The sequence below is a fragment of the Furipterus horrens genome, unplaced genomic scaffold, assembly GCF_987537825.1.
Source record: "Furipterus horrens unplaced genomic scaffold, mFurHor1.1.pri manual_scaffold_8, whole genome shotgun sequence".
NCBI classification, from domain to species: domain Eukaryota; kingdom Metazoa; phylum Chordata; class Mammalia; order Chiroptera; family Furipteridae; genus Furipterus; species Furipterus horrens.
Window position 1 is genome coordinate 10,487,607 of NW_028327178.1, and position 20,901 is coordinate 10,508,507.

The 20,901-nt window shown below is 48.5% G+C and overlaps 1 pseudogene; it reads right to left on the reverse strand.

Moving 5' to 3' along the window:
• Nucleotides 1–5,609: 5,609 nt before the first annotated feature.
• LOC150002507 (O-acyltransferase like protein-like) overlaps nt 5,610–20,901 on the reverse strand; it is a 41,330-nt pseudogene continuing 26,038 nt past the window's right edge.

The window sequence follows — 20,901 nt, forward strand, 5'->3', positions numbered from 1 at the left end:
CAAGTGGCATTGTTCCCTCTCAGACCCCTCCCCCACATACAACGCCACAATGTGGTGAAACGGGTAGCTCTGTACTGAAGAATACCTAAGGCTCCGACCCTTTAACAAAACAGGTGCGACAGCTCCATCTAAGACACAGAGGCAAACAAACACGAGACTGTCAAGATGAGGAGACAGAGAAGTATGCCCCAAAAGGGGAACGAATTGAGGTTCCAGTGGGAGAACTAAGTGATGAGGAGATAGTCAGCCTCACAAACAAGGAGATAGCCAACCTAACAGATATAGAGTTCAAAACTGGTGATAAAGATGCTCACAGACTTGACAGATACGCTTGAGTATGGCAAACACGTAAGGGAAAAAGTGAAGGCTATGCTAAATGAAACAAAGGAACCATCCACACAATGGTGAAGGGAAGGAAACTGGGGTTTAAATCAATGATTTGGAACATAAAGAAGAAAAAAACAGTCAACCAGCACAGAATGAGGAAACAAGAATTGAAAAAATGAGGAATGGCTTAGGAACCTCTGGGACAACTCTAAACATGCCAATATCCAAACCATAGGAGTGCCAGAGTAGAAGAGGAAGAGCAAGAAATTGAAAGCTTATGTGAAAAAATAATTAAGGAAAACTCCCCAAACTTGGCAAATGAAATAGACATACAAGTCCAGGAAGCACAGAGAGTCCCAAACAAGCTAGACCCAAAGAGGACCACACCAAGACACATCATAATTAAAATGCCAAAGGTGAAATATAAAGAGAGAATCTTAAAAGCAGCAAGAGAAAAGCAGAGAGTTACCTACAAAGGGGTGCCTATAAGACTATCAGCTGATTTTTCAAAAGAAACTTTGCAGGCAAGAAAGGGCTGGCAAGAAGTATTCCATGTGATGAAAAGCAAGGACTTACAACCAGGATTACTCTATCCAGCAAAGCTATCATTTACAATGGAAGGGCAGATAAAGGGCTTCCCAGACAAAGTAAAGCTAAAGGAGTTCACCATCACCAAGCTATTATTATATGAAATGTCAAAGGGACTTACTTACGAAAAAGAAGATCAAAATTATGAGCATTAAAATGACAACAAACACAACTATCAACAACTGAATCTAAAAAATAAAAACAAAATCCAACTAAGCAAACCAGAATAGGAACAGAATCGTAGGTATGGAAATAATTTGGGGGGTTATCAGCTAGGAGGGGGAAGGGGAAGAAATGGAAAAATGATGCAGGGATTAAGAAAGATAATTGTTGGTACAAAATAGACAGGGGGAAGTTAAGAATAATATAGGAAAGGGTGAAGCCAAAGAACTTATATGCACGACCCATGGACATGAACTAAGCGGGGGTGGGATTGCTGGAGGGAAGGGGAGTACTGGGCAGAGGGGAGCAAAGGGAAAAAAATTACTGTAACAACATAATCAATAAAATATACTTTAAAAAAAAGATATCATCACCCTGCTCCCCTCCCCTCTGGGAAACCACCCCTCATCTTGCTTAACCAAGCCCACTGTCCCAGTTCACAACGGCAAGTCAGACTTCTCTTGTTGTAATGGACCAGCGCAGACCACATTAGAAGTCTACTGTGAGCTGTTGACCACACCCATTTCTTCCATTGGGACGAAATTAAACTGTCGTCCCACATCTAAGGTACGAGCGCGGGTCCCGTCAGGTCTGCAGGTTAGGGCCTTGGGTAGCTTGTTCCCCTGCATGTATAGAGAGCATTTTTACACTTTCACAAGGTATGACAGAGAACTATTGTGAGTGAACTGGACGAGTGGAGGAACACTGGGAAATTGTATTCTTCCAAAGCTAGTTTGCATCTGAATTTGGGAGGAACAGAGTAGCTGGGAACAGATGAAATCACTGTGAGTGAATTCAAAAGCAGTCAGCATATCTCTGCCCACACAGCCAGCTGTCAGGCCGACGCTGCCTGGATGATGTGCAACAAACATGTCCGTCTCTCCCTGTTGAGTCAAAAAATACCAAGTATTTACGGGGTGGAGCAAGAGTAGGGTTACAGTTGTCTGTGTGGACAATAATACATAATAATACAAGAATAAACTCTGTGTTTCATAACTGTAAACTTACTTTTGCCCACCCCTGTATTTAACATAAGTTAAATAAAGAAATGTGGATTTCTTGTCAACTCTATTAAAGGACTTATTTTAGATATCAGCTTTGAGTTTTCTGATATGCATGTCATTATTAAGGGACTTTTCTCCTTTTTTATGTGAACGTGTTGGCAGATTTTTTCAAACACCAAAGAAAAAAAATCTGGTCTATATTCATCTTTCAGCGTTGTTATTTGTTTTCTCATGTCAACACCAATGACTGAAACGTGCATATATTAAGGCACGGAGTGATACAATCACTCTAGAAGCCAGTTTGAATGACATTTAAATTTGTTTAGGAAGGAAAAGTAAATGTGCACGTATTTTAAAGAATCCTAGAAGTATACACACCAAAATGTTAACAGCCATCTCTTTCCCCCCTTTGGGGAGTAGAATTGTGAGCGATTTTATTTCTCTCGTTCGTTTATTTTCCTTTAGCTTCCATTACTCTCTGAATTTTCTGTATTGAGACAGTGTGCTGCTTCTTTTTAAGGACATCTTGGGAGCAGTTTTAGGTTCACAGCATTACTAAGCAAAAACACAGAGATTTCCCATAGACACTCTGCGCCATCCCCCCCTAAAACATGCATAGCCTCCCCCATTATCAACAGCCCACCCCAGAGTGGCACACGTGTGATCTGGTAACATCCTACACCTACATGCCATTATCACTCAAGGTCCCTGGTTTAGCGGACAGTTCACTCTTGGTGTTGTGCATTCTATGGGTTTGGACCAATTTAAAATGATACGGACCCACCCCGATAGCATCATACAGAATAGTTTCACTGACCAAAAACAATTCTCTGTACTGGAATTGTGTTCTGATTTCAAATTCTACTTATTCATTGATGCTAATTGGAAAATAATTTATTTTTGTATATTAACCTTGCATCCTGCAACCCTGCTACAACCGCTTATGAGTTCTGGTGTTTCTCTTATACGTAGAAACAATGCACTTGTCACAGTTGGTTGAGGTTGCTCTTCTGAGATAGAGACACGTTAGGTCCCCATTCTCCTAACTTTCTGTTCGTTCAGTTGACGCGAGACCCGCTGTTAATGTGATTGCTAGGAAGTCCTGGGCAGAGCTGGTTGTGGGACCTCGCAGGTGGACGGAAGGTGAAGATGGAAAAGAAAGAACGTGAGGCTGTCGGGAGAGGACAAGGCAAGGGGAAAGCTGCATACATCGGGGCTCTGCAGCGCCTCAACCAGGGAGTACGTTCCAGAACAAAGACGTTACTCTCACTCACAGGTGGCTGGTCACAGGATGACTTCCTTCTGCATCCAAAATGGCCCCGTCTAGGCCAGGCCTCTGCCACATCCCATCCAGGCTGTGGGAAGAAGGAAGAGCAACCTGGGGGGCGGTACCCACCACTTCTGCTCACTGTCTGTTGGTGGGAGCATAGCCACATGGCTGTTCCTGCGAGGGAGGCTGGGAAACGGCGTCCAGCCGGGGGACCGTGTGCCTCGCTATGAAGCATCTGCGATTATGGGTGAAAGAAACAACAGGTGGTGTTGTTGGTGGACAAATAGCAATCTCTCTCACAAAGAGCAGAAAGGTGACAAGATGGCAGGGTAGGATTAAAGCGTGGAAGAGAAATGAGAGTGGAGAAGTGGAGAGAATTATAAGCAGGAAAACCCTGGGGTTGGATTCTGGGCAGAGCCTGCTGGTCACTGGGTGTCACTCGGAGTTTGGGGAGCGGTGGGGAAGGAGCGCTATCGGCCTTACCAATCTGCACTCCAAGTTCACCTTGTGGCTCCTGTTTGTGAGTCTCTGCTTCGGACTTTTAAAATTGTTTTCTTTTTGTGCCCTTTTATTTTACCCTTTTGGTTAAATAATTTGACCAGACAACCTGAACAGAAACAGTAACTGGACAGGTGTGATGGAAAGCGGGGTCTCCTGCTAGATTGAAAAAATGCAGCACACGTCCTTCCCTTTGTGTGGTGGCTTAGCTGCTTCAAAGGGTCAGGGCTGTGATGAGGAATAAGTGAGACAATCCTGTCTGGCGCATGCTAAGCGCTTTACGGATGGGGCAACGGAGGCTCATCTCAGCTGGCTGGTTTAACAATTCAAAATCGTCTCCTAACTTCCAATGCGACTGCAGCTCAAGGCCGAGGTATCATGGGCTCCAACGAGACAGGCAAGGGGCTTGCTGGATAAAAGGAAAACTAAGTTAAGATTCTGAAACAGCACAAACTCTGTGAATTAGAGAAGGAAATCCAAGGAGTGGAGATAGTTGTAACACCTGAAAGACCCACGCGGGTAATGAGAGAATAGGGAGAAAGAGAGAGAGAAAGAAGGTCTGTCGGACATACCAAGACCCCGAAGATCTCACTTCCCAGTGGAGGAAACGGAGGCATGAGGAAGTCACACGTGACTCCAGCAGTTATGGCTGCAGGAATCTGGAAGGACTCACTGTGGGGTGGAGAAGGTTCCCACTGTGGGGAGAGGTGCTCAGGAGGCATCTGCACAGGCCTAAGCCTCCCGGGCTCACGTCTCATTTTCAGGAAGAACTGGAATCTTTCTACCACGGCCCCCAGCTGCAGCCACCGGGCCCTCCTCTCTGTTGTTTTACTGTAATCCCTCTGGGGACAGGAGACAAATAACCTTTTCATCATCTGAAATCCCAATAAAAAGAAACTTTCTCTGAAACTACAAGGTTGGGAAGGTTTTAGTATTCAGCAGACTTTACAGATTTCCATCAGCCCTCCAATTTCTCTGTGTGCTGTAGGCAGCGAGAGGACAGAGCTGGTTTTAGCCAAATGAACTTGACAGAGCAGGGGCCGAAAGCTCCAGATGAGTGACCTTCAACCCTTTTCATCTGGCACACACGCAAACGACTCAAATTCTGCGGCACACCAAAAACTATATCTTTTCCCGATCTGACAAAAAATAGATATAATTTTGATTCATTCACACTGGACAGCTATTGTTGTATTGGCTGTTGTCATTTTTTTATTTGACAACCTAATTAAAAGACATCCATGCCCCTGACTGGGTTGAAAATGCTTGCAGCACCCGGTTCAAAATTGCTGCTTTAGGTAAGTATTAAGTTGTTGATAATACCCCATGGTTTTCTCACACACCAGACAGAGGAGGGGAAACTCTTTCATTCCACACTTGCTTGAAAAATATTTTCTTCTGTTTTTACTTTTCTATATTCTTGCTCTCATTTCCTCTGTAATTCACTTCAAGCTTCAGCTGGCTTTGCAACCATGAACATGTCCGCTTAAATCCTGCTTTGGCGCTTCTCAAACTTGAGCCTGCACCGGAGTTAGCTGAAACACTGAGGACGGGCCCCACCCACATCGTTTCTGATGCTGGAGGTCCGGGGTGGGGACCGAGAAGCTGCATTTCTAACAGGTTCCCAGGAGCTGCTGCTGCTGACCTGGGGACCGCACTGGAGAGAAGGACTTGCTTAGATACGCTCCGTGGGCCCTGCCTTTCCCAGTGCCATCTGATCCCTCTGCACTTCTCTCTCCCTGGAGGTCCAAGGAGAGCTATCACAACAGGGTGACACTCTTCAACACCCCAAAAGGCACCAGAGCAGCTTCTAGAAGAGATGGTGGCAGTCAGTCTGAGGGCAGAGCCATGCCACGAGGCAGTGAGTCCTGAGCATCTTAGTCCCAAAGGGGTCCCAGAAGGCACTCAGACCTTCCTTCACTCCCAAACGGGGGGGCGGGTTCCATGTCCATCCTTAGGTTTGTGCCATCTCTGGACTCCCTACAGGTGGCCTTGATCAGAAGTCCCGGGAGCCCCAGAGCACGCTGGAGCTGAGCAGTGCTCCCAGGAATGCCAGCCCCCTCCTCAGAGATCTCCATCACCAAGGATGGGGGCCCAGCATTGTCCCTCAGCTTGGGGTGGGGAGGAGGTGGCATTTGTCTGATGCACTGGGTGTTAAAGATCCAAGAACTTTGAGGTCAAGTCTGACAGGCAGTCCTCGTCTCAACAAATGAAAAATAAATGAAACACACGTTCCCTTCAAGTTCCTCAGAAATAAGGATGTGGAAATCACTACAAAGACGTTCCTTGTTTTCAGTTGAAAATAACATATAATAGATTAGAAATAATAGTTATACTTCGAAAAGGATTATGTAGAAGCCTATTCTGGTCCTCATGACATCCTAAATTTCTTAGGCTGGCCATTTCAGAAGAAACCATGAATACTCTTTGACTCGTAATTCACGATTCAACAACCCAATTTTTCTGCGAAGTTTCCGGTGCAGTTCAACAAGCCGGTAGGGCCCTGCCCTGGTCTCCAAGTGCTGCCCTCTTGTGGCCTGATGAACACATGCAGCTAAAGCTTCCTGGAGTCTGCACGTCTCTTTCTTCAAATCAAAAAGGAGCAAAGCCCAGGAACTGGCTTCTCCCACCGAAGGGGGGGAAAGGTGACAGAGGTTTGCCACACTCAGGTGTGTCCACAGGACGGTAACCCCTGCTTTGATGGCTGTTGCGTCTTCAGTGCTCCGCGCACAGAGGAGGTAAATCATCGACACAGGTAATACTCATTTTTCTAGCCTTTGTTAAAGAGAAAATTTGGGAAGTAAGAAAGAGAACAGGTTCATGTATCTGAATATGTACTTATGCATGCATGTATGTATGTACACATGGACCTATATAGCTTGTATGTGTATATGTACACATATTTTATTTTGTTCTCCTGTCCTGCCCATATAGACGAGCAGGAACAATAGGCTCTGGTCCTGACTCCATGATGGCTGGTCAGTGAACTTGGATAAGTAACCATCTTTTGGGGCCTCAGCTGCTTCAATGTAAAATGATGTCCCTGAGATGAATACCAAATAATACCGAATTTATTTTAATAAAAATAAATCCCACAAAAAACTGATGTTATTGAATAGATCAGCTCTCAAGTTCCATCTGTTCCAGATTCTGATTCTTCTTAAAACAAAAGAGAAGAGAGACCCTTTTCCGCCGCTGGCTTTGTGTGCCTGGGCTGCTACGCCTTGCCTTTCTTCCCGCTTGCTTCTCTGCATATTTTCTCATGAAGAACGCTGTCATTCTGGATTATTGACATGCTGCCCTCTTTGGGCACCCACTGGGACTTTCAGATTATGTAGTGTACGTTTGACTTTTCTTTCTGCATCTCAGTCCAGGGCCACCTTCTGTCCCAGCACCCAGAGACTCCTAGTGCACCGAAGAAAGATGGTCCTGTGTTAGGGGAGGAAAAACTCCAAGAGCAGTTTCTGTGAGACTGTGATGACCCCTGAAGCCCAAAGGAGAGAGCGCAGGTGGCACAAGAGTGGGCAGAGGGGCCTTCTCCGCTGTGGCGTTTGTGGAGACCATCTGTGCTCTGAGTGGCCACAGTGGCCTAGCACCAAGCCAGCCTGGCCCACCCCTGCCCAGAGAACTCACGGGAGAGGGTGGCAGGCTTGGGAGGGTGGCATGGGGGTGTGGGCAGGGGCAGGAGGGCCTGGCCCCTGGCAGCAGCTCTCGGCAGCCCTGACGGCAGAGTAAGTGTGGGCTGAGGAGAGCAAGCTCCATATAAAGCAAATAGCTGAGTTCTGGACTCGAGATAGGCCTGGACGCTCCCAAACACTGTCGGGAGAAACTCACGGAGGGCTGGGTCCCTTTCCATCCACCTGCTGGAGGGGATTCTGTACTGCGGATGTGACCTGATCTCACCCACAGGGTGGTATGTGAAGCTGGAACATGGAGTTCAGAATTTAGGAAGAATTAGAGGAGACTCCCATTAACGCATGTTTACTCTATGTTGATGCTGCTGCCTCTAGAAACTTGTTTAGCTATATTATTATACAAACTTCAAGCACATACAAAAATAGAGAAAGTAGTATAATGAGGTCCCATGTACTTAAGAAGTTATTACTATATCACCAGTCCTGTTCCCTCTATCCCACTTCCTCTCACTGTTATTTGGAGGTAAATACCCTATTTTTATATCATTTTGCCCATAAATACTTCAAGATTTATCTTGCAGATAATAACTCTTCTTAAAAAAAAAAAATAACCACAATACCATTATCACATTAAAAAATTACTAAGTCCTTAATATCATCAGACAACCAGGCAGCGTTCAAATGTCTAACGGTCTCATAAACGTTATGTGTTTTTTTTACAGTTGGTTTTGGAATCCAAATAAGGTCCAGCAGTCTATAATCTCCAACTCTGTATTGAGTTCTGCATTGAAACAAAATCTAGAACAAAAGGGAACTTCTCTATCTGCACTTTACGTTTTATGTAATGGCCATAGCGAGGAGGGTATTTTTTTCCCTTATGAAAAGAGCTTTCGTTAGTTATCGGGAAGCTATTTCCAAGGGCCCCGGGTTTCTGGCCTCATAACTAGAAGCACTGGGCCGTTTGAGAGCCTAGCGATGCTGGCAGGCAGGTCCTTTCCCACTGGGGACTGTCTGGATGGCAGCGTTCCTCCTGCAAATGCCCCGCCTGCCCGCAACATCTCAGAGGCCTCGCTAAGCTTGGGGGTTCATGTGTCGGAGCAGCCACCAGGGGGCTCCCGAGGAACTCCCCGTCTTAAGTCTCATTGCAGGAAACTGGGGGGTGGGCACAGAAGCCGCTTGCTAGAGTCTCCTGGTTCTCCGTTGGGAGTTTCTGTAACAGAACTACATTAGTTTATAGGGCAGCTGTAACAAAGAACCCCAGACTGACTGGTTGAAAATAGCAGAAATATGTCAGCTGCCTATTCTGTGAGGCTGGAAGTCCTAGGCCAAGGTGTCGGCAGGCCCATGCTCTCCTGGGGGGCTCTGGGCAGAATCCTTCCCTGATTCTTCTAGTTTCTGGTGATGGCAGTGATCCTCGGGAGTCCTAGGCTGACCGATGGCCATATTCTCCCTGCGCGTGCATGGGCCCCTTACTCTTCCTCCAGCAGGACTTTGCACATCGCACGTGGCCTGCGCCCCCCCGGGAAATACTTGCTCATGTTCTGAGACTCTGTGTACGGCTCAGGATCCTTGTCACAGTGGGGAGCAGTGTTAGGGTATTGTCACGTGATCCAAGGAGATCTGTTTCTTACCATTTAAGCCCCCCTTTTTGCTTGACTTCCTGCTCATTGAAGATGGAGCTTGACAGGAATAGGCTGGAGGGGACCTTGGTGGTGGCTCTTCAGTCTCTACCCTCTGCTGAGTCAACTGAGGCCAGGCGGGGTGTCCTCAGAACTCTGGTTTCCTGCCCTGGGATTGGTTTTTTCATGGCCCTGCCTGTTCACTTCCAGCTTCTAAACCAGCGTCACTGGGGAGGCTGCAACCTTTCCTTCCAGTACCTGCCTGTGTACACAAGTCAGTGTAAAAATCTAAAGCAGACTTCGTGGGTGTGTTCCCCAAGGACGGAGACAAACTGATGTTTCTGAGTCATTCACTGGCAAATAAAAACCCCTCTGTGCACATTGTTTGCACGTTTGTCACCTTTAAAGAGACTGTGAGCACATGTGCGTCGTACCTCCAGAGCCTTGGTGACATGCAAACATGACCCAGCCCATGGCCACCACCCACAGGGTCTGGTGCAGGGCCTGGTAGACAGCAGCAGCAGCTGAACAGGGGACCGAGGTGTCGTCCACCGCATATGTCAGAGCGACCACCGTGAACCGGGTGGCCAGGGAGCAAACCCCACTGAGCAGAGCCTACACCGGGAGGGCAGGAGAGATGCTGCTTGCAGCCCGTTTGGCTGCTGTGTCTTTGATTCTTACACTCCCTTCCTTGTCTTGTATTATTACTGTCGCTCTAGGTGTCTAGTTCTAAACCTCACTCAATACTCACATGGGACTGAAATGGAGGGTTCAGGTTAGTAGTGGTCACAAGGGTGAGAGTGAGGCAGGAGAGGGGTCGGTGGGGTGTGGCAATAGAGAACTGGCACAAGGGAGATCTTCGTGGTGACAGAGGAGTCCTGGGCCCTGATTGCGGTGGCGGTTACACAAACCTGCACATGTGATAAAACTGCACAGAACTCCACACCCACACATGAGTGCACATCACACTGGTGGATCTGAGGTCCCTAAATGGACTGATGTCACTTTCTTGGTTGTGACAATGTACTATAGTTACATAACACATGACCAGAGGCTAACCTGGTTCAAAGGGACACAGCCTGTGCTGTTTTTGCCACTTGCCACGGCTCTTGAATCATTTTTAAATGAGAATGAAGTGAAACCAGAAATCTTACCTTGGCTCTGAGGATGTTTGCCTGGTGGTTTGGTGCATGTAAATGCTCGGAAAGACGCCCCCCTCGAGGAATGGCCCGACTCAGCAGGAGGGCTTAGTGTCGTCCTCCAAGAAAGATAATACAGTTGCATTTTCACTGAAAAACACCAGGAAATAAGACAAAAAGGCTAGGCTTGGTCTGCACATGGAAAAGGGAGTCTCTCAGACGCCCGTTGATTCTATCAGCAAACCCAAGGTGAAATTTGGGGTACATTTGCTCATTTCCTCAGTAATGATCCTGCTGCAGGCCACAGCTGGCTTGCTAATGTTCCAAATCCCCTTGAGCCCCTCTGCCCTGGATCTCAAGGAAATATTATGGTCGCATTCATTTTTGATAGCTGTTTCTGGTGACTTGTTTGTCAGGATGGTTTGAAAAACGTGGTTTCCAGAAGTGAACCTCTTCTGAAAGATGTGACTCTCTTCCTGGAAGCTCAAGCAAAGCTTGGTTGCCTGGGCCACACCCCACAGATTCCATTGGTGCGAGATGGTGCTTTCTGGGGGCATCAGTGTGAACTGAAGGGCCCACTGGGGACTCTCATGTGCATCCAGAGTTCAGAACCACCAGGGGAGACAGCAGTCTCTTGGTCCCCTGGCCACGCTCACAGTGGCCGATGACAGGACAGCAGGACGTGATGCTCCCCTGGTAAAAAGGCCTGGGGCGTGGTCATTCATTCATTCATTTCTTCCCCCCTTCCTCCCTCATGCTCACAAATACGTATTGAGCACTTAAAATGCCAGGGGTGGTTCTGGGCTATTTTGCAGCAGGTGGACAGCGAAGGCTGCCCTGAGGATTCGTTTGCACAGACACCTGTAAGCAGGGAGGGAGCCAGCCCTGCCCAGATCTAGATTCTAAAGGAAAAGGCCTCTAGTGCAAGGGAGCAGCAAGTGCAAAGGCCCTGAGGAGGGAGCATGGTTGGTGTGTGGACATAAGGAGGCCAGTGTGGCTGGTCCAGGCGGTGGCAAGAGCGGGAGGGAGTGATGAGGAAAGACGGGGGTTCTGTTCTGAGAGAAATGGAGGCCATCGGAGGACCTTGAGCAGATGACTGGCAGGATCTGATCTTCATTTGCATCACTGACTGCCGCACTGAGAACAGATTAGCAGGTGAGTCGTACCGGTGTACACTGTGTAATAATACACAGGTGGTTATAAGGAAGAACAGTGAGACATACCTCACCGGGGAGGCGAAATGGCCTAGTGCGTAAGGTCCCAGGTTCAGCTCACACCTACCCCACTTAGTAGCCTGTGACCTTCAGGGGGTAACTCCAACTTCCTCTCGTTTCAGTCTCTCCATCCAACCATAGAGCCTCCCAGCGGCGATTTGTTACCATTGGAGGAGAAACACAGTACAGCCACGTGGGGGCGCTCCTTTCCTCCGAGAAGCACTGCAGCGGCCGGAGGACGCCCCCCTGCAAGCCGCAAGGTTCAGAAGTTTGGAAACAGACGTGCAGTCAGCTTTTTCGTCCAGGCTGAACACTTCCCACCCCGTCTTTCCACAAGCCGTTGCGCTCAGTGCACACAGCCTGGCATTCACGCCCCAGCCCTCCCTGGGAGGTCCTGGCCATTGTCAGGGCCGGCGAGGGACAGAGCGGGGCGGGCTGTGAACTGCAGTTACCTGGCTTCTGATGGAGCTGCCCCGGGAAGGTCATGAGCCGGTGTGAGCAAAGCGGTGGCGGTGAAGGACGCCAAGAACAGCAAGGCCCTGGGGAGGACAAGGACATGTTTACTTCTGCAAAGGAGAGAGGGCGTTGACAAGAGCACTCTTCAGTCTCCATCACCGCAAAATGTGTGGCCACGAAAGACTTGAAACCTTGGCAAAGGCTAGGCCTGCCTTTGAGAGAGGCTGACGTGGGGCCAGCTGTGGCTGAGCGGGCTGGGCTGGGCTGGGCTGCAGTTGGAGAAGTGGAGTTAGGTCTCAGGCTTGGCCAGTGACTAGCTGCACAATGCTGGGCACGACCCTGAACTTGAGGTGCCTGTCCAGACAGATAGGAAAGGCATCCTTACCTGCCACATCCTGAAGTGGACTGGACAGCTCATAATGAGACCAGGCTTGGGAATATCCCTTGTCACCTATGACGTGCCATGCAGCCATAGTGGCAATTGATTTAGGAGAGGCATGAACAGTCAGAGGCAGGGTGGGAAGCCGGGTGCACAGGTACCCCCTCCAGGCACAAGATGCAGTCTGAGGCAAATATCTGGACACAAGTAGTCCATGTGGGGTTGGAAATGCGGGATGGGGCAGTGAAACAGGGAAGCAGGGAAATTCAGTGCAAGGGTGAGCCCTCAAGGTGGCCAAAGTTCAAGGCTTCCAGAATGTTCTGCAGAGCCTCATGAAATGCACTTGAAATCTGTCTTGGAGGGGCGGGTGAAAGAGGGAAGCATTTTTCTACTCTCTTCTATCCCTTGTAAGTCAAGGGTGACCCCAGACAAATGAATTCCTGTACATGTTGGGACTGTGTATGTGTAAGACATGGAAGGTTCCTGAGGGAGTCCCAGCTGTAGTATGTAGGAGGCTCTGGGGCAGGAAGTGAGATTTAGGGACCCTGGCTCAGAGCAAGGCATCATCTGGTTGCGCTAGCTCGGAATCCTGAGGGTTGGGACCAAGAGCATCTGCAGGGGGCATGTCGAGCCCAGGTAATGAGACCCTCCAGGAACAGCCCCACCTGGATGGTGCCTTTGACAACCCTATTCCCCTGCTTGAAGTTGCTGTGGTTCTTCGTGAGGAAGGGAAGAGATGCCATGCAGTTCCCACCACAGTTCAGTATTGCTGCTTGGAATGGAGGTGGCGGCTTAGCTCGGTGGTGCTGTGACTGATTAGTAATGTCTGCAGTGAGTGTGGGCAGGGAAGGGGGGGTAGCAATGCTGTATAGTTACTGTGCCTTTTGCCAGACCCTCTAGCCCTGTCCTTAAAAGACTGGCTTTCTATGCTGGTGTATTCTCTGAAGAAGAAAAAAAACCTACCTTTTATCCCTCCCTTCATTTAAAAGCTCACTGTAGCTGCATAGTCCCAAGCTTGGACAATGTGGGCTTGTGGCCGAGGGGAAGCCCCTAGGGAAGGTGCTGACATTGGGGTCAGGTCTCCTCAGTCCCAGGGACATACAAGTGGTTCCTGCCAGGTGTGCAGTAAGAATACACTAGGGCCCTGGCTGCTGTGGCTCAATGGATTGAGTGTCGGCCTGCAAACCAAGTGTCGCTGGTTCAATTCCCAGTCAGGGCACATGACTAGGTTGTACGTCAGGTCCCCAGTTGGGGGCGCGTGAGAGGCAACCACAGAGTGATGTTTCTCTATCTTTCTTCTTTCCCCTCTCTCTAAAAAAATAAATAAGTAAATAAACAATTAAATAAATAAATTATTTTAAAAAAAAAAAAGAATATACTAGGAACTGATTGTCTTAGGTGGGCAGGAACCCATCCAGTCAGACCATCTAATGAAAACCCACTTTCACCCACGCAAATGTCTGTCTAAGCCCCTGGCGGACTTGAGCCTGCCTGCCAGGAGACATACGAGACTCAACTAGCTAACTCCCACAACACCTAAACTAACAGCCCCTGACAGAGACTGTTACAGGCTGGATTACATTACGTTTCCCCCAATTCTAACCCCCTGCACCTCAGAATGTGACTTGATTTGGAGGCAGGGTCTTTAAAGAAATATTAGAGGGAAATGAGGTCACTGGGATGAGCCCTAATCTAAGAGGGAAGTGCCTAGGCCATAAACCTACTAATAAGAAAGATATGTTAACACATAGAAAGGTGTGCAGAAAACGATCATAAGGATAAACACCAAAATATGGACAGCGGACTCACACCTCCTTGAGGGAAGAGATGGGTCTCGGGTGATTGTGTTCCCTCTCTTCATCCTAACGTTTTTGTTGTTGTTGGTGGTGGTGTGTGTGTGTGTGTGTGTGTTTTATCCTAGCCCGAGGACATTCTTCACTGCTTTTTAGACAGCGTTAGAGGAAGAGGAAGAAAGAGAGAGAGAAACATCGATGAGAGAGAGAAGCATTGATTGGTTGCCTCCCATACGTGTCTGGACCTGGGACTGAACCTGCAACCTAGACATGTGCCCTGACTGGGAATTGAACCCACAATCTTTCAATTATGGGATGATGCTCCAACCAACTGAGTCACACCAACCAGGACCATCCTAATGTTTTTTAATGTTTTTTCCAATGTTCTTAAATTTAACAAAAAAGAAGAATAAATCTTTTAAAATATGGCAGGGATAATGCACAAACTGTCTGTTTCTCCATGAATTATTGAGGCCTTAGTTTAGAGCTTTCCTAAAACTAACAAAAAGTGAGGTGGTAAATCTCTGACGTGGAGAAGCAGGTCTGCTGATGGATTGCTTGGGACACGATAAATTACTTCACTCTTTCCAGAGAGCAATTTCACAATATGTCACAAAGTTGTTCCTACCCTCTGAGCTAGTAATTCCACTTGCATAGATGTCCCCAAGGAAATAACTGAGAGAAAGGGTAGTGTGTGCCAAGGTACTCACTGCGGTGCCATTCATAATCATGAAAAATTGGAAACAATCTGGATGCCCCATCATCAAAATCATATTTAATCCTGAAACTGACAAGGACACAGGTCAAGTCAATATGTGGAAATGTTTATAAGAACAGTTCAGTTCCATGGGAAAAGCTGAGCACAGGATGTTATACACACGCACTCATCATAACTCTGCAAAAACACAGGCTGGTTTGCACGGCTTGAAGATTGGGGCAGCATAGAGAAGAAGGTAAACAGTGGAAGATTTCGCGTTGCAAACTCTTCCGAGAAACTTACAGCCTCAATGTTCAAAGCGGCTCTCCCCAGAACCGGAGCGCTCTCTTGGAGTTTTGTGGGAAAGGACACTCAGGGAGAAAACGTGGCGCAATAAGACTCACTTTCCGTGGACAAAGACGATCACTGGGGTCGTGGGATGGAAATGAAAGGCACTGGCAAGATACCGTGTCCCACCATTGCACTGAAAAGAGAGCAAAGGTTACTTCTCTCCGTCCTTGACCAGGTCTGCCTGTGAGTCCTCCCACCTGGAAGGGGGGTGGGTTCCACGGGAAGAGAAAGGAATTTTGAGTCACAGACACCTCACATACCTCACCTCACCTCATCTTTGTAACAAGCCCGGATGGCAGGTTCCAGTTTCCAAAACAGAAATTCATTTCTCTCTCTCGTTTTAAAAAAAAAACACACACACACAGCAATAATAGCTCATCTCCGAGGACAGTTGTGGGAACTAAACGGGGCGGTTGGAGTCGGAAGGGTCACTGCGGTTCTGGCCTCCTTGCCTCTCCCATCCTCCCCTCTCCAACTATAGGAGGCGAGAATGGAGGCCTAGCGCCAGACGAGTTACATGGGAAACCCAGAGTTCCCACGCATGATTGACATGAGATCATCTGGCCAAAGCCACATCTTTCCACAGGCTGTCCACGTTTGTGCAAAAGGAGGCAGCTACCTGTCTTTCCTCCTCAGTATGGCAGTTCCTGGGGGCGATCTTCTCCTGGATTTAGCAATAATAGACACCTTGGCCTCCTCTCCCACCTGCTCCGTCCAAGGGAGACCAGATTTATCCAACAGAAGCAAAGCTTTCCTTGTTCCAGTTGGAGACAAGTTCATGGTGGGGAAATTGGTGAGGACTCACTGTGACAGTCCTCACATCCCCGCTTCCCAGGATCTAAGGTGGGCTTAACCTCAGAGAGGCGACGTAGCCCGAGCCAGTCTTCATGCTCTGTGGGCCCGTGTCACAGACGTGAGCCCCCCTGAAGGCAGAGGTGGTGACACTGTCGAAGCCGCGAGGTCCTTGCACGCAGAAGGCAGCGTCTGGTGGGTGAGTGGTTGGTTACGTGCGTCATTGGCCACACTGGCTTGATCTTCCCTTTGGCTGCACTTGCAAGGCACACGCAGAGTCAGTGACATGACTTAGTTACAGCCATCTCACTTGCATTTGCTCCAAGCTCATCACGAGGAAGTTAGGGCTTTAGGGAAGCCAAGACCAATGTATGCAAATGTTGTGGCTTGAAATGGAATAGAATTCATTACGGCAAAGGCGCAGCGCAACGTTCCATCCCATTATAGGCTCTCTGTGTGTGGAGGTGAAGAAACTGCGCCCCCCAGCCCCGGATGCCAGGAACTGGGACGGGAGCTGTGATGCAGCAGGGTCAGCCGCGTTCAGGACAGACACCCAGAGGGCTGGCCCCCCCGTGCCCCGTCCCCGCTTCCTCCCCTGCTCTGTTCTCCACTCCAGCACCTGCAGGCCCTTTGAGGTTCTTCAAACGCACCAAGCATGCTCCCTCCTCAGGACCTTTGAACTTGATGCCCCCTGAATGGGCCCTTCTTCCCATTTAGCATTTTCTTTGCTTAGAACATTTCTCCCTTCAAGGTTCTTGACAAAAGTCCCCTTCCCTGACCACCATTACAGAGGAAGACCCCGTCTTACTTCCTCCTCCAAATTACCACTCTGCGGCACTTACCATCACTGACCCGCTATTGATTTATTTGCATATTGTAACCAAATGCTGCCTATTTGTTTATTGTCTGTCTCTGTTCACCAGAATGTAACCCCCATGCCAAAGGGCCCTGCATGGTTTATTAGCTGCGAACTCCTCAGGGCTTAGCACAGCGCCTAGCACATGGCGGACCCTCAATAAATACAGAGAGACCTGGCTGCTGTGGCTCAGTGGATTGAGCTTCGGCCTGCAAACCAGTTGTCGCTGGTTCGATTCCCAGTCAGGGCACATGACTAGGTTGCACGTCAGGTCCCCAGTTGGAGGTGTGAGTGAGAGGCAACCACACAGCGATGTTTCTCTCCCTCTCTTTCTCCTTTCCCCTCTCTCTAAAATAAGCAAATAAATAAAAATAAACAAATAAATTATTAAACAAATACAGAGAGCGTGTGAGAGCAAATGATCTTCCTGCCGCACCCCTTGGAGGTAAGCAGGCAGTCACGGAGAGTCTCCCGGCACGAGTGACAGCCTCAGCGAGCGCGGCTCCTTTTTCACCGGCTTTACGTTGACGAGAATGAGTCTAAGCTGTAGGTTGGTGACAGTCCCCTCCATTGTCAAAAATGTTGTCCCAGGCTGGACTCCTTCTCTTCCTGGTCCAGTCTGGAGCTCTCCCAGACCTCCTTGTCTCAAGGATGCCACCGCCATCTGCTGTGTTACTCAGGCCAGAAAACTGGAGTGTCCTTGACTTGCCCCGTCTCCATTCCCACCGACGACCTCTGCCCCGCCTCCTGCTCTCCTACGCAGATAGTGTAGTCACCGGGGCCTTGCTGCCCTCTTGCCCATAATGCCTCACCACCACCCCCATCCCCCTGCCCTGAGCTCTCCCTGCCCCCCACCACGGCTTTATCTGCCCGGTGAAACACTTCTTGCTCCTCAACCCCAGCTCCAGGATTTTTCCTCTGAAGCAAGTTTACCAGGCAGAACCCACCGTGCTATTGAAACCCCCACCACAAACGCTAACCACCCCATCTTGTCACGATGAACCCTTGGCCTGAACGCCAGTCCCTCTCGTCCTGAAGGCTCAGGGCAGGACAGGGTACCTGACCCAGTGCCACACACCCACGCAACGTTGACAGAAGAAGTATTCTGCCCTTCCCAGGATGAGGGCTAGACGTAACCGAGCTTGGAAGAAAGCACACAGCCATGGGGAAAACAAGTCAGTAAAGGTCTGTTCCATAGCTTATACTGCTTCTTAACCTATTTACAGGAAAAGTGAAAAGGCATAAATAACAGCAATCGCAATAATAATAACTTACATTTATTAAAGACTTACCGTGTGCCACATACTTTTCTAAGTGCTTTACATCCATTATCTCATTTACTCTTCATGAGAGTGCAATGAAGTGACGTCATTATTCTCTCCATCCTTGAGACGAGAAAATTTGAGCACAGAGAGGCTGCAACACTTGCCCAAAGTCACACAGCTGGTGAGCCAGAATATAAGCCCTGCAGACAGACTACAGTCAGCTCTGACCCAGTCTATCCTATTAGCCCAGAAGATTGTTTCAACACTCCCCTCCTTATTTCAGGACAGTACAGTGTGACGAGAAGGGCATGGGCCATGAGGAATAAGAGCCACATCAGGACCTTCTATTTCTTCCCTGGTCTGGGCACATACAGGAATCAACCAATGGATGTATAAATAAGTAGAACAACAAAAAAAATTGATGTGCCCCTCCCCCCCGCTCTCTCAAATCAATAAACATTTTTTTAAACCTTCATTTCTGTAGTACCACGTCATTGTCAAAGTACTGTCACTGGGATTGTTTTTGCTTCCTGAGTCATACCAAACTACTTTGCAATGGCTATTGCGTGAGTGATCAGATAAATTATTAAACAGCCCTGTTAGGTAAAAGGGACGATATTGCCGATCCTGCCTACCTAGTAAGGAAAGTAAGATTCAAATACTGTTACATGCGTTGCCCAAGATCCCAGGGAGAATTCTCAACCAGCATATCCTGGTGACAAATCCATCACTCAGAATGTTCAGTTAAAGAAACTGCGGTTATGCCTTTGAGTCATAACTTGATGGTAAACAAGTTTGTTAGTTTCCAATCCTTGGTATAAAAAGGATCTTTGTGGGCGGTTCCCTGAGGAACCAATGTATTTCCTGTGCAAAAGCCTTGAGTGTTGGGTGGGACTGGGAAGGGATGGGGGAAGGTTGGAGGATGTCTCCATTCTCTGCCAGCTAGAATTTAGAGGCATCTAAGAAAGAGCGCTGAGGTTGGGAATTAGGAAAGTCAGTTCTGATTCTGGCCTCCTCTGAATTTCAGGACAGAAAGAGGCAGGAGCCTGAGCAAGCCCTTCCTTTCAGCGTGACTGGCTCCCCTCAGCTAGCGTGGTTGCTAAGCAAGGCCTGGGTCTCACTCTGGGTGTGGGCATGCCCCGTCCAGCCTTCAAGTTCATGAAGACAGAAGAAAGGGAAAGGCTGGCAGGAAAACAGGCTCTGAGCAGGATAAGTAACTCCAGGGGACTGAGAAGAGCCAGAGACCGAATCGCACTGGGAGAGGGTAAAATCCTGCAATAGAGAAGCACCCTGGGAGGCAGAAAGGCACCCTAAACCGTCACTGGCTAACTGTTCATGTCTTCGGTTCTCCTATATAAACCCATCGGTGACATAGTGGTTGAGACATAGTTTTGCCCTGAAACAAACTTTATATTTGACCTTTGATTCTATCTTTCCCAGCTTGGGGGACTTGGGCAAGTTATTTCATCTCTGAACGTCAAATTTCTCATCTGTAAAAATGGGCATGATGTTGGCTCTGGCTTTATAGGGTTAGTGTGGTAATATCGTATGGGATGGAAGATTGTAAGCTCGTAGCATAATGACTGTATTAGCTATCATTCTTAGTAATGTGTCCATTGTTCAAACAAAAAGTTTACTTAAAAGAATATATGCACTTTATAAAGTAATAAAATGAAAATTGTAAGGAAAAAAATAGTTACTGAGACTGGCAATGAAAACTAAAAACAAATAGAGATGAAGAAAATAATGTATTTCTTTGTCTCTCAGGCAGTATTGGGACCTGCGTGGTTCAGGGTCCACGTTCTAATTTCTCACTGGGGCTCAGTCCGTAGCAGCAGCAGCAGCAGCTGGAGGGCTTGTACCAGCCCAGGGGTCTGATGCGGTGGGGCTGGGGTGGGGCCTGAGAATCTGCATTTCTAACAAGCGTCCAGGCGACGCTGGGGCGGGCCATTGCGCAAGGACCAGCCTCTCAGAACCATTGAGAGACGGCACAACCGTCTAGGGGCTGCAGACTGAGCCCGCTGTGAGGGGCAGAGGTTGGCACTTTTCTCGGACATTTGGAATTTTGGTAACCTGGGTCTGTGTTTTAGACACCTCAGGGCTGACCCGCTGGCTTCTCTGTTGTCTCAGCTTCCCACTGATGGCCCAAGATGACCAGTGGCCTCTCCTGCCATTCATTCTTCTCTCCTAGTGGTAGCTCTGAAGCTTGAGTTTGGCTTTGGTTCCAGCCATCCTGATCTGTCCTTGCCAGCTGCCCTCCCAGGGCTTGGAGCTCTGCCCATCAGTGCATTCAGCATATGGTGCAGGGTTTTTTTTGTTTTGGTTTTTGTTTTGTTTTTTTATTAGCTTCCTTTGCAGGGAACAGAGTTCTGGTCTTTGCTGGGCCGTGGGCATACTTCACTACTCTCGGGGGCTGCCCTAAGTCTCCTGCAGCTGGGCTTCGCCTCCTGGTTAGACTCAGCTCTGCGCCATTGGAAAGTCTGGGACCCAGTGGTTCTCTCTCTCTGCTGGGTTTACTACTGATGGTGGACTCTGACCCTTCCCGGTGGGCTACTGTCTGCTGTCACCGTGGCCACCTCCTAATGTGAGCTGTTGCCCTAGTGGACAGGCTTCAGCTCATTCTGCACCCTACTTTTTTCTGCCCCAAGGAACTATCACACTAGAGTCTTGAGATGAAACAATTAAGAAATCATTTCAACAACGATGTATTGAGCAGTGTTATGTGCCTGGCACTGTGTTTGACGCAAAACAAAATATCCTGCCTCACATTCCAGTGGAGACAGACAAGAGAGAGAGCTGGGGGGGGGGGGGGTGAGAGAGGGGGGAGAGAGACACAGAGAGAGAGAAGGAGAGAGA